The sequence below is a fragment of the Thamnophis sirtalis genome, unplaced genomic scaffold (genome assembly GCF_051295495.1).
Source record: "Thamnophis sirtalis isolate CommonGarterSnake01/CBP01778 unplaced genomic scaffold, rThaSir2_p1.2 scaffold_9, whole genome shotgun sequence".
NCBI lineage: Eukaryota > Metazoa > Chordata > Lepidosauria > Squamata > Natricidae > Thamnophis > Thamnophis sirtalis.
In genome coordinates, this window is record NW_028261389.1 from 66,880,950 (window position 1) to 66,893,924 (window position 12,975).

Here is a 12,975-nt window from a genome sequence, read left to right on the forward strand (position 1 = left end):
CAGAGTATCCCTTTATCTTTCAAAAGCTTCATCTACAATTGCATTGATTCATGTAGATTTTACAGTGTAACTACTATAAATCTTTAGTTATGTGAGGAGTTACAAGTAAGAAAAACAACAGCTGGATTGGTTTGATTTTATTTATTTACAGATGCAATGTGCCAGAGGTTTTACTAAAGTGTTCTTCTAACTGGTTAGCATTTAGATACTATACTGGACTTACCAAGACTAACAGCAAAAGAAAAAACCTCAAATAACTGCAAAACCGAGAATAAAGGAAAAGTAAACACCACAATAAATCACTTTAACACTGCATGCAGAGCAGGGGTAGATTCCTGCCAGTTCTAACCTGTTCGGTAGAAGAGCTTCCAGAAATCTACCGTACCGGTTAGAAGAGGTTCGTCACGGAGCGCCTGCCCCGTCCCCCTCGCTTGCTCTGCCCATTCCATCATCGCTCATGGGCAGTAGCTTGTGCCGCACGGACAACCCCTAGGACCTCCCCAAACTTGCCTAGGAGATATGGTTGCCAGCAAAGCATGGGGGCATTCCAGGGCATCCCCGCCCCCCACTGGTTCCCCACCTCCTTTCCCGGCGAAGTTTTCCAAGGTGTGGTTTTCCTCCCACCCCTTGTGCCAGGCTTCAGCTGAGCTCTGGTAAGGAGGAGAAGTGCCTTTGGGGAGTAAAGAGGAGGAGGAGGAGGAGGTGCACATGTGAGGCCATGTCAGCTGGGCAACCAGCAACCGCCAAGAACCTTCCTGCCTCCGCTGGACTTCGCACTCTCCTCTGTGCGCTCCTCGCAACTGCAATAGATGTTCAGAAGTGGCATCTATTGCAGTTGCGAGAAAGGCGCGAAGTCCAGTAGAGGCAAGAAATTTTTCAGTGCTCCCCAGTTGCTTTCATGGCTTCCCAGAGTGCTGTTCTCTTCCCCACATACTCCTCCGCATTCTGGGAAGCCGCAAAAGTGACTGGGGAGCACCGAGAACCTTCCTGCCTCCACTGGACTCCTCACGACTGCAATAGATGTCCAGAAGTGGTGGGGACTGTTGGGCTGGAAGCCCAAACCCCATTAGCCACAAAAGCCACTTCTGGATGTCCATTGCAGTCATGAGGAGCGCACGGAGAAGAGTGTAAAGTCCAGTGGAGGCAGGAAAGTTCTCGGCGTTCCCTAGTCACTTTCGTGGCTTCCCAGAGTGGCGAGTAACTTCCTGCCTCCGCTGGACTTTGTGCTCTTCTCGGTGCTTCCTGGTGAGCAAGGGATCCTCACTCTCTGATCCTCACTCTCTCGCCCACCAGGCTGCCTCAGTGCAGCTCTGGCTACCTCCGTCCTTCCACGCCCCGCAACTGCGGCAATGTCATCAAGATGAAGTCTGGGAGTGCTGAGAATCTTTCTGCCGCCACTGGACTTCGTCTTGATGACATTACTGTAGCTGCCGAGTGCGGAATGACAGAGGTAGCCAGAGTGGCGCCGAGGCAGCCCAGCAGGCGAGCCAGTGAGTAAGCAATGGAGGATCAGGCTGCTTGACCCTTGTTCGCTAGCCGCTCTGGCTACCTCTGTCCTTCTGCGCCCGGCAGCTGTGGCGACATCATCAAGATGAAGTCCAGCAGAGGCAGAAAGGTTCTCGGCGCTCCCAGAGAAGAGCGTGAAGCTTATATGCTTAATTTTATGTTAGGGTTATTATCATTATATAAACTTGTTTGAGATGAGTGGCCATAGAAATTGAAAAATAAATAAATAAACATTAGGTTTATATTCCTTTCTCTGATTGGACCCTTTTGGAGTTTCATGTTAAAAATGTCTGCCTTGTTCACAAATGTAACTTTAGGCTCCAGCCAGGTCTGATTTAAAGCAGGGGTGTCTAACTTTGGAAACTTTAAGATGTATGAACTTCAACTCCCAGGAATGGTGGCTGGGAAATTCTAGGAGTTGAAGTTCACCAGTTTTAAACTGCCACGGTTGGACACCCCTGGTTTAAAGTGAAAAAAAGGGTCAGAGCACAATAGTGCTTTCAAAGACACTTCCCTGTATTATCTGTGCACAATTTGTAGAAAATCTCTTTTCCAAGGGAGATTTATAGCCTCCTGAGAAGCTGCTTGAAGTTCACACAGGAGAGGGTAAGCATTTCTCTTGAGAAAGAGCTTTTCCTCACAATGTGATGGGACAATAATAAATGGAGAAGGATTTCCAGCAGCTGCCTTTTGTTTTGTTTTTCACCCCATTTTGATGGGCAGCTGTTTTTTCAACCTCCTCCTCTTGTTGTGAAAGGGAAGAAGTCGCCTTCTTCTTAATTTCGGACTGAGACTAAAACTGTGTGGATCCTGATTGGAATATAGGTAGAGTCCTTGACTTACAACCATTTGTTTAATGACTGTTTGCTTGCACTGAAAAAAAAGGAGGTGTATCATTTTTCAAACTTATGACCATTTCAGAATCCTTGGGTTACCTGATAAAATTCAGGCAAGTGGCATGTATTTATGATGGTCATGGGGTCATGTGATCACATTTTGCAAGCAAAGTCAAAGTCAGATTCACTTAGCAACTTTGGCTAGAAAGGTTGTAAAATAGGGCTGAACCAGGGTTCCTCAAACTATGGCCCGCGGGTCAGATACGGCCTGCAGAAGCTATTAATCTGGCCTGCATGGGACCATGAGGCTGCCCCACCCACATTGCCCCATTTACTCCCTCGCCAGCCCCCACCCGCCCTCTAGAGGTTGAGGAGGCCAAAAACAGGATGCATGGGCCCGTTTTGGGATGGCAGAGTGGCACTGGAGGCCAAAAATGAGACACACAGAAGCCCCCGCCGCTTCTAAGCCTGCCAGCCTAGCAGAGGTGGGTTCCTACCAGTTCGCACCTATTCGGTAGAACCGGTTCGTCAAATCTACCGAACCGGTTAGAAGAGGTTCCACCAGTGGACCCGGAAAGCAGGCCACACCTACAGAAGAGGTTCCAAAAATTTTTGAAACCCACCACTGGTCCTTGGATATGATTATTCTACACTATCATGCTCATATTTATAAAGCTCAGTGCCTCTGTGAAAGGGAAGGATGACTACTGCGTTTGTGGTGCAATCAGAACATTGCGTGTGTTGAAGTTGTTTTAACGCAAACCAAAGATGCCTTTTAAAAAACAAGTTTACCTCATATTCTTATGCATGCCAGTGCTGTGTGTGAGGTAATTTAAGGTGGTTCTGACAAGTGTCGTCGGCATCTTCATATCCGGTCACATGGGCGGCAAGCCACTCCCATCCAGTCACATGGGCGGCAAGCCACTCCCACCAAGGAGGCCATACCCACAGAGTAGGTTCGAACAATTTTTGAAATCCACCACTGCAACCTAGCCACCTTACCTGCTGCCTGGTCGCCTGCCTGCTCCTTGCATCCATCGCATAGGAAAACTGCTGATTCTGCCTGCTGGTAAGTGACCCGTTTTTTTTCCTTTATCCTTTTAATGGTTTTTTAAAAAAAACATTTATTTATTGTTTAAATATTTTTAAAGGTTTTATTTGCATGTACTTTGGGAGATTTGTGTGTTTCTGTAGTGAATTCACTATAGAAATAAAAACAAAATCTCACAAAGCTGCCTTGCACCAGCGTGGCTTGCCCATAGAAAAGCAGCCACTTTGAGACACATAAAATTTATAACATCTGCTTGCTTTTCTATGGGCAGGCCAGGTTAGTGCAAGGCAGCTTTGCCAGATTTTGTGTGTTTCTGTGTGATACTTGGTTGTTTAAGTAATTGTGGTTCTGTGAGCTTCCTGGCACTGACCTTTATAATTTCCCACAATGCCTTGATGGTTTTTATTCCAGTGGCTTTGTCTTTCCTGTTCTTAGGGTTAGGGAAAAAAACTGGTTTCATCTGCAGTCTTTTGGGGGGAAATTGTTATTTTTTGGTGTTTTCCTGGCACTGTCATAATTGGGGTGGGTGTGGGTTGTAATGTCCCACAGTTATCTACACATTAATAATCATCAAGTACTAATAATATTTCCTTATACATTTTAGTGACCTTTCCTTACAAAATTGAAGTTTTCTTTCATACTTTTAGATTTCTAATTTCTGTTTCTGTTAGTTAGCAATTGCTAAAACAAATCCCACGTGAAAAAGTATTTGAAGCCTTCTTCATTTTAATTGTCAATTTATTCATTCCTGCACATTCTAATATATATTCATTTTCATATCTTTGTTTTTCCACTGTTGTGCAAACACAATTCCAGAAGCTGTTAACATGTGTAAAATTAAATATGTATTGTATTCCCTTTGAAATGTCCAACCAAATATTACTGGTTTTAAATCCATATCTTGCTTTACCATTGCTTCTAATCATGACACCACTAACTCTTGAATAGCTACTTGGTCTGTCCTAAGTACTGAACCTAATTCATATATTCCTGCTTTTCGAACTGAGGAATAAATTTCAGAAAAAGAAATCTTATTGCTCTGTGAATCTACCTATGACATTCATTCTTGATCTAGCTTCTTAGATGCAAAACTATATCTTTCCTGTTTGTTGGGAGACATCCTTCTTGAAAAGACGGTACATTGTTGAATGAAAACAGAGGTCCCTTCTGTTACCTGTAGTGTAATCCTCAGCTTACAACCACAATCAAGTCCAATATTGTTTTATTTCTTCTGCAGTTAGTATTATTTAACAGGATGAAGAGGCAACAGAGTATGACTGCTAGGACAGTGATTTTTCATATGTAAGTAGCTGTTTTATTGCTTTGTGTGCTTGTTTCATCCTTAATCTAGTAGTGCAAGCAATTAAAGTCTTCCTTTCTGTATCTCTTTGTGCAGGCCATTCATTGGAGCAAGATGGTCAATGGGTTACTTCAACACACAAAAGGACAGTAATCTTCCTTTTCTATTATTTTGTGTTCTGGTTTCATCCTAATGCAGTGCATGCAATGAAAGAGTTCATTTCTGTGTCTCTTCTTTGTGCAGGCCATTCATTGGAGTCAGTGATATTGAAGACTGGCAAGGACAGTCATCTTCCTTCTCTAAATAGCTCTTTTATTGTTTTGTGTACTTATTTTAATCTTACTTAAGTAGTAAGTACACAAAATAATAAATTTCCTTTTTTATATCTTTTTGTAGATCATCCATTGGGGCAAAGAATTCAGTGACATCGTCTTGGCCACTCCTACCCGGTCACATGACTGCCAAGCCAGTCCCATCTGGTCACATGACTGCCAAGCCACTCCCACCCAGTCACATGGCCGGCAAGCCACTCCCACCTGGTCGCATGGCTGGCAAGCCACTCCCACAAAGCAGGCCATACCTACAGAAGAGGTTCCCAAAAAATTTGAAACCCACCACTGATGCAGAGGAATAAAATTCACAGAGCTGAAAACCAAAATCATATTAATAAAATATTTGCTGTAGCCAGAAATATGTTACAGGAGATTATTATGCAAAACCCCTGGAGAGGGCATTTTATAGCTGGGATTATTAAACAGAGAATAATATCAAGGTTCAGGGGATTAAATATTTCAGTATTCTTCAAAAATTATGGTCCTAAAGTGTTCACAATCTATAAATATCAAAATCTGCAGTCTGACTGGGAACTGGAAATGATTAGCATAACGAACCTTCACAGCCAACCCCAATTAACTCTTTAGCAGCCATGTTTTACACTGAGATTTCCAGAACAATTTCAATATACAGGTAGATTTCGAGGGAACAACCACACATTTGGGAGCAGATTTCCAGTTGTAAATTATTACAGTCGTAAATCAAGGCACCCATATGACTGGTCCCGCTTTTACAACTTTTTTGCAGTGGTTTTTAAGCAAATGTGGTTGTCGTAAGTGTGAACCAATTCTTCTGAATGGTTTTTTTGTTTTTTTTTTGCCAGAAAGTGGCAAAAGAATTTGCAAATTATGGTCACATGAAACTGGGATTACCATTGTAAAGACAAGCCAGTTGCTAAATGCACATTTTACAACTGTACGAAGGGCTTTACGGGCCATAAACCATCATTCTGGGCCTGTTTTAATTTCCAGTGGTTGTTAAGCAATCAGTCATAAGGTGAGTATTATCTGTACATTCGATGCCAGTTGCATGCCACTTTTCAAGATCAGCAAATTATCAGAAAAAAATATCTTTATGTTTCTGGAAATCATAAGGCTAATCTGAGGGATTTCCTCCTGCCAGGAATATTTATATATAAACTTGTTTTCTAAATGAGGATTCAGCAAAGGTTTCAGAGCGATAGTTTGCCTTGATAAGAATCCGTATTGTAGAGAAAGAATGAAGCCACATGAAATAGTTTTTATTGTGGTCTGAGCCCTCTTTATCTGTCGAGCCCTCTTATCTAATGTCAAGAACAATTCCCCTTAAAACATCTCTAGAAATATTAAACAATAAAAAGCTGGATTTATTTTCTCAAAGCTCAGAAGGTACAGATCTCAAAAAAATACGGTGAAATATCCCATCCAAAAATAAATGGAAAGGAATATTCCCGGAGTCTTAGAAAATAAGGACGATTTAATTGTATTAAGAAATACCCTTTTTTTCTTCATTGATCATGAAATCAAAGATCTGCTTATTTGGGAACACAAGGAAGGAAAGCAACCAAATTACATACCACTAAATATCAGTAAGAGCAACTTAGCAGTTAATTGCATTCAAAATAGCTACAATTAATTATTTGCGCACTTCAAATTCATTTATTGAAAGTAAAATTCAGGTTTATATTTGAAGCACCATGTTATTTGTTCTCTACCTGAGATATCATATATGGAACAAATATACCCAAAATAAATAAAATTATTTTTTTAATGGAAGAATTATTTTAAAAGCACAAGAGTTTCACCGAATATTGAAGCAATAGAAAAATGTGTAAGTTGATGGATGGAGAAACTCTATCTGTGGACTTCACACATTGGTCTAGAGTCCCCATTCCCAAAAATAAGTTTCCCAACAGAATAGAGAGCCTTGTTCTTATTTAACTTCCTTCTTCTCTAGCTCAACAGTAATAAACTGTTTCAGGATTACATACTGATTAAAAGGGATTAGAAGTCTTAAGCGTACTTACCTGGAAATAAGAAAGCCAATTTGTTCAGGCACCAGGCTAAACACTAGGGGACCATGCAATCTAGCCTCACCTTAGGCATGAAAGCCACGTGGGTGACTTTGAGCCAGGGGTGGGTTCCTGCCAGTTCTAACCTCTTCTATAGAAGACGTTCCACAAATCTACCATGCCATTTAGAACCGGTTCCACCTCCCTCCCCTTGCCCGTCGGCACATCATCAAGATAAAGAGCAAGAAGAAGAATTCTGAGAGTTGAAGTCCACAACTCCATCAACTTCTGCAACCACTCTTTCAAAGTAGGAATTGACATGTTTGCACATGCAATAGTCTTGCTGCTCTAAACATATATAGTAACAAAGTTCCACATTTTTTATCCACTTCTCAGCAATTTTAAGAGATACAGACTTCAACTTCCAGAATTCCAAAGCCTGAGGAATTCTGGGCGTTGAAATCCTCATCTGGTAAAGTTGCCAAGATTGAACACCAGTGTTCAAATTTCTCATTATATTAACTTGTAGCTCCTGAAGGATCATGACACCATATACTATTTTGTCCTCACCCACCTAATTAGAAATACCTAAATCACTCTTGAAACCAAACTGCACCTGTGTTTATATAGAAGACTAGGTGATAACCCGGCATTGCCCAGGTATTTATTTATAGGAGGGAAATGTCCGGACCAAACATAATTTCTAACGTTGGATTTTTTTCCCCCTTAACAGAGGGAGCCCCCTTGTGGAGTACTGTGAAGCTATTACCATGGCAACTCCACTGCGCTGTACAGTAGAAGCCACTTTAAGGCAGTACAATAGAAACCATTTTAAGGCACAAGAGACTGTATCTTAACAGAACACACATCCCGAGGGGTGTTAGGGGTGTCTTACCCTCACAGTATTTTTTCCCAGAGAGTAAGTCATCTGTGTACCAAGTTTGGTTGAAATTGCTTGAGGCGTTTCAGAGTTATGCTGACACAGCATACACACAGACACACAGACACACACACAAACACCTATTTTATATATTTAGAAGATAAAAAGAATTCTCCAGTATGCTGCCTTCACTAACCAGCTACCTCTCAAACCAGTTTCCTGAATTATCTTTCCCACTCTTCTGAAAGTTTTGTTAAAATGTATGAATGAACAGATGGAAAAAAAATGAAGTGTGAAGACAGCTGCCTTCCATTTTTAATGAACTATTTACAAATGCAAGGCAACAAACCTAACTTCTTCCATCAGTTTCTGTTTTGAATGCATTCGTTTGGTAGTTGAAAAAGAAGTATACAAAATGAAAACAAGAAACAATACAGAAGAGCAGTGAATATTTCTTGGTGTAACCACCTGCTGCAAAGGAAAAAGCTTGACAGCAGAATCGAGGAGGTGGGAAAACTCAAGGTGGTTTTATGCCAAATATATATGAAAGAAATTAACGATTAGAACCAATATTTACAGCAGGGAAAGAATATTGGTTGCATAAATACCAGAGCTTGTGGAGTCAAAATACAGTTGGTAAAAAGGTAAAGGTTCCCCTCCACATATGTGCTAGTTGTTCCTGACTCTAGGGGGTGGTGTTCATCATGAAGAGCCAGCGCTGTCCCAAGATGTCTCCGTGGTCATGTGGCCAGCATGACTAAACACCAAAGGCACACAGAATGCTGTTACCTCCCCACCAAAAGTGGTCCCTATTTTTCTACTTGCATTTTTACTTGCTTTCAAACTGCTAGGTTGGCAGAAGCTGGGACAAGTAACGTGAGCTCACTCCATTATGCAGCACTAGGGATTCGAATTGCCAAACTGCTGACCTTTCTGATGAACAAGCTCAGCGTCTTAGCCACTAAGCCACCTTGCCCCTTTTATACAGTTGATATATATGCATAAGTGACTAAGACAGAGTTACATGTTCACTTGAAACTTCTGTAAAGTTTTGTCTAATTTTCTCCTCTTATATAAACTTGTGGCCAGAAAGATATTTTTTTGCAATTGAAATGCAGTTGGTAAAAGAAGTTTTGCAGAAGGATGCTTTCTTCACTCACCAAAAGGCAATTAACAATATCCCAAGCAACTAGATTGCAATGAAATGTAGGTCTGGTTAAAACAATGCTTTCTTTCATACTGGCCATCTAGAACAAAAGCCCTTCAGGCCTACCCTGAAGATGTGGAGAAAAGAATTTTGGATCACACTGAATAGTGGACATAATTGAAAGATGGTGACATAGATGTTAATGTCTCTCTGAACATATGCTCACTCTGAACTAGGCAGCCCATACACTATTGGGTCATTGTTTCAGTGTTATTTCTTTACCTAAACAGAGAAACTATCAAGGCACATTCCATCACAGAGACAGAATTATCACAAGCAGGCAAAACAACAATACCAATAACAATCAGTGACAATGATTTCCCGCCAGCTTCCCCAATGAGTTTCCTTTTGGGAAGCTGGCAGGAAGCATTACAAACCTACCTACCTTCTTACAAACCTCCTTCCTCCCTCTTTCCCTCCCTGTCTCAAATTACACGGATAGCAATTGGTTACTGTGGACTTTATGTAGGCTGCTACTAAACCACAACTACTCTCAACTCCAATCCGAACTGCTAGGCTGGAAGCTGTAATTCAAGGACCTCCCTACGACCGATCAGATCCCACAGATTAGGCCTCCTCCAAATTCCATCCGCCAGCCAGTGCCAACTGGCAAATCCCCGGGGGAGGGCCTTCTCTGTGGCTGCTCCGGCCCTCTGGAATGATCTCCCCATGGAGATCTGGACCCTCACCACCCTCCAGGCTTTCCGCAAAGCCACAAAGACCTCGTTGTTCCGGCAGGCCTGGGGCTGATGAATTTCCAGCCCCACTTGAAATGTTATGACTGTTGTTGTTTTTACTCTGCCTGTCTTTTGTCCTATTTGTATCCCCTTCCCTCCCTTTTTGGTTGTTAGCCACCCCGAGTCCCCCGGGAGTGGGGCGGCATACAAATTAAATAAACATTCCAACATTCCAACATTCAGACGGACCATAACTTCCACCCTGTCCTAAAGATTTGATTTGCCATGATAGGAACAGTAAGCTGGACTGGATGTGCTTTTGATGTGATCTGGCACAACTCTTCTTATTTTCATAGAAGTATCATTTTCTGCTGGTCCTGATATACTAATTACACAGTATCATTACAGAAGATAACTCGTGATAGAAGTAAGGTCCTGATTCTACCAAATCAATGATTATTACAACAAGAATATTTTCCACCTTATATTTTATCATCTCTTTCATCATAAGCACTCTAAATTTTCTATGAGTCTACATGTGAACTGTTGGCCAAATGCTTAAAAAGGCTTGGGAATAGTGCTGTCTTTTTTTTTTTTTTTTTTTTTTTTTTGCAATACTAGGTTCAGCTTTAACTAATTTACAGTTAGAGTTAGGGTTACAGTTTTGATTAATAAAAAAAATAGGTTATAGAAAGAAGGGAAATACGCTGTAATCCTAAAGAGAGATGTTTAATTGAAATTGCACATATAACCAAAGAGAGGAAGATTAGAAGTCACTTCTATATTTCATGTTTTCTGTTCTTTTATTTTACTTTTATTTTTTTCTGTCTCCATTTTTTGCCTCATCTTTTCCTTACCTTTTCCACATTTATATATATATTTAGTGTCACAACCCCTGGTATGCCCCAATTATGGGAGGAGCTAACTGCTTCCATTATCTGTCAATCAGCTTGTCACAAGAGTCCATCACGACAGAAACCCAATATTTTTATGTTACCTTTGTTATATTTGTGTTATATTTGTGCTGATAAATAAATAAAGGGAGACTAGTATAGATCTATTTTAAGCTATTTAGCTCTCTCAGGGTATGGCTAGCTGATGAGAGCTAAATAGCTTGAAATAGATCTATACTAGTCTCCCTTTATTTATTTATCAGCACAAATATAACATACATACATATATATATATATATATATATATATATACATATATATATATATATATATATATATATATATATATGTATCTCATCAGCTAGCCTTACTCTTACTGGGATTCAAACCTGTGCTGTATTACATCTTAGGCAGACGTCTTAGCCATTAAGCCCAGTAAGGGTATGGCTAGCTGATGAGAGCTAAATAGCTTGAAATTATATATATATATATATATATATATATATATATATATATATATATATATATATATATATATATATATATATATTCTTTGAATGTATCTATTATATTTGTAAAATATTTGAATAAAAACTAAGCTAGAAGTGTCAAGAATAACAAGCATGCAAAAATCAATACCATACCAAGGATTCTCTGCCTTGTTGAATCATCCATATTCAAACTGCAGAATCTACCACATTTAAACAGCATCAGGAATAGTGGCAAACTTGTCTGTGTACCTTTTGCAGTTGAGGAGGGATGAGAACGCCATAAGGTGGCATCACCTTCACAAAAATATAGAAGGACCCCCATTGAGTAGAGACAATGGCCTGATCTTTCTGACTTTCCAAACAAGATTTCCAGCATGAGTCACAAACTAACAAGCTATAGATAGCTGCAGACATTTCTGCTGGATGCCTTTCATTACCAAAGAGACCTTTTCTGAACAATGGCTTTGGTGGGGAAAAAATATGTCATCTTCTAGACTGCTTCTATAATCAAGCCTCCTCTCTATTAAAGCCCAAACAGCAGAGCAATGGGAAGGAGTTCCCTGGGGATAAATAACTAGGAACAGTTTATTATGATGGCACTATTAAACAAGAATATTAGGGACTAATTTGGATAGAAGACAGATTCTATTTGTCGGCTTCTAATCATTCAGTTAAGGATCATAAAACCAGCTGACTTCAGCCACACAGCTGGAGTTTTTCCTCTGTCTGTTGCCCTTTAGAGATATTATCATAAATTTTCCTTGACTGCTACAGAGTGACCTATACGGGGAAAATGTGAGATAGTACTGTGCATTCAAATGTTTGTCCTCCTGTAACAAGTGGAATGAAAATGGAGTTGAAATGGTATTTTGTGCTTTCTGACAAACTTTCATAAGTGTGAAAGTCTAGGGAAAAAATTATTAGTTACACATTACCCTTAACAAAGACAAAAGACCAGGACTTCCTTCAATCAATGCAGTATGATTATTTTGCCCTTTTACTGCTACTAGGTATATATAGTCCAGCAAGTTGTTTTATCTTTCATCTTCAGCATTCTCATTGATTTTCAGATAGCCCTTTGGCATTAGGAGAACTTAACTACGAGATAAAGGCTTCCAGAAGTCTCGTTTCTGTTTGAAGTAACTTTCAGTTGGGGTTTTATGCCCATCGACAAGCCTTGAGAACTCTTCAGAAAGGTGCGATGTGGATTTTTAATCACAATGGCAATACTGAGTAAGATACTATGGATTATTATCCTTTAATCTTCAAGCAACCTTCTCTGATTTCTTAGTTTTTGCTAATAAGGCTGAATGTACACTGGTACACTAGTACACTCTGAATAAGGAGTATTATGAAACTGCAAAAGCAAGTACAGAGGTGATTCAGTTAATATTGTCCCTTGTCAGTGATATATAAAGTTAAGAGTCTTTAAAGCAGATCTATTCGTACTGGCATGTAGAGCCGTATCAAGTAGTTGCACTGAACATGGCACTCCACCAAGACATCTTCCTTCCTGAAATGATGATTTGTGTCCATCCCCCGAGTAGATCAATTGCAAATTTTTCAACAGACATGATGATGAAAAAGTACCAGTCACTGCTTAAAAGGCAGATGACTTTCAGAGAACAGGCTGTGTGATACATTGTTCTCTCTTTCAATACATTGTGGTGGCCTCCTAAAGTTGTCTTACATTGTGTTTAAAGGTTCAAAAAAAGTTCTTTTCATCAAAGCCATGAATCATACTTATTATAGAGCTTCATGGCTAAACACCTACCATTTTGAACCATTATGTTAACTGTACCAGAGCTGAG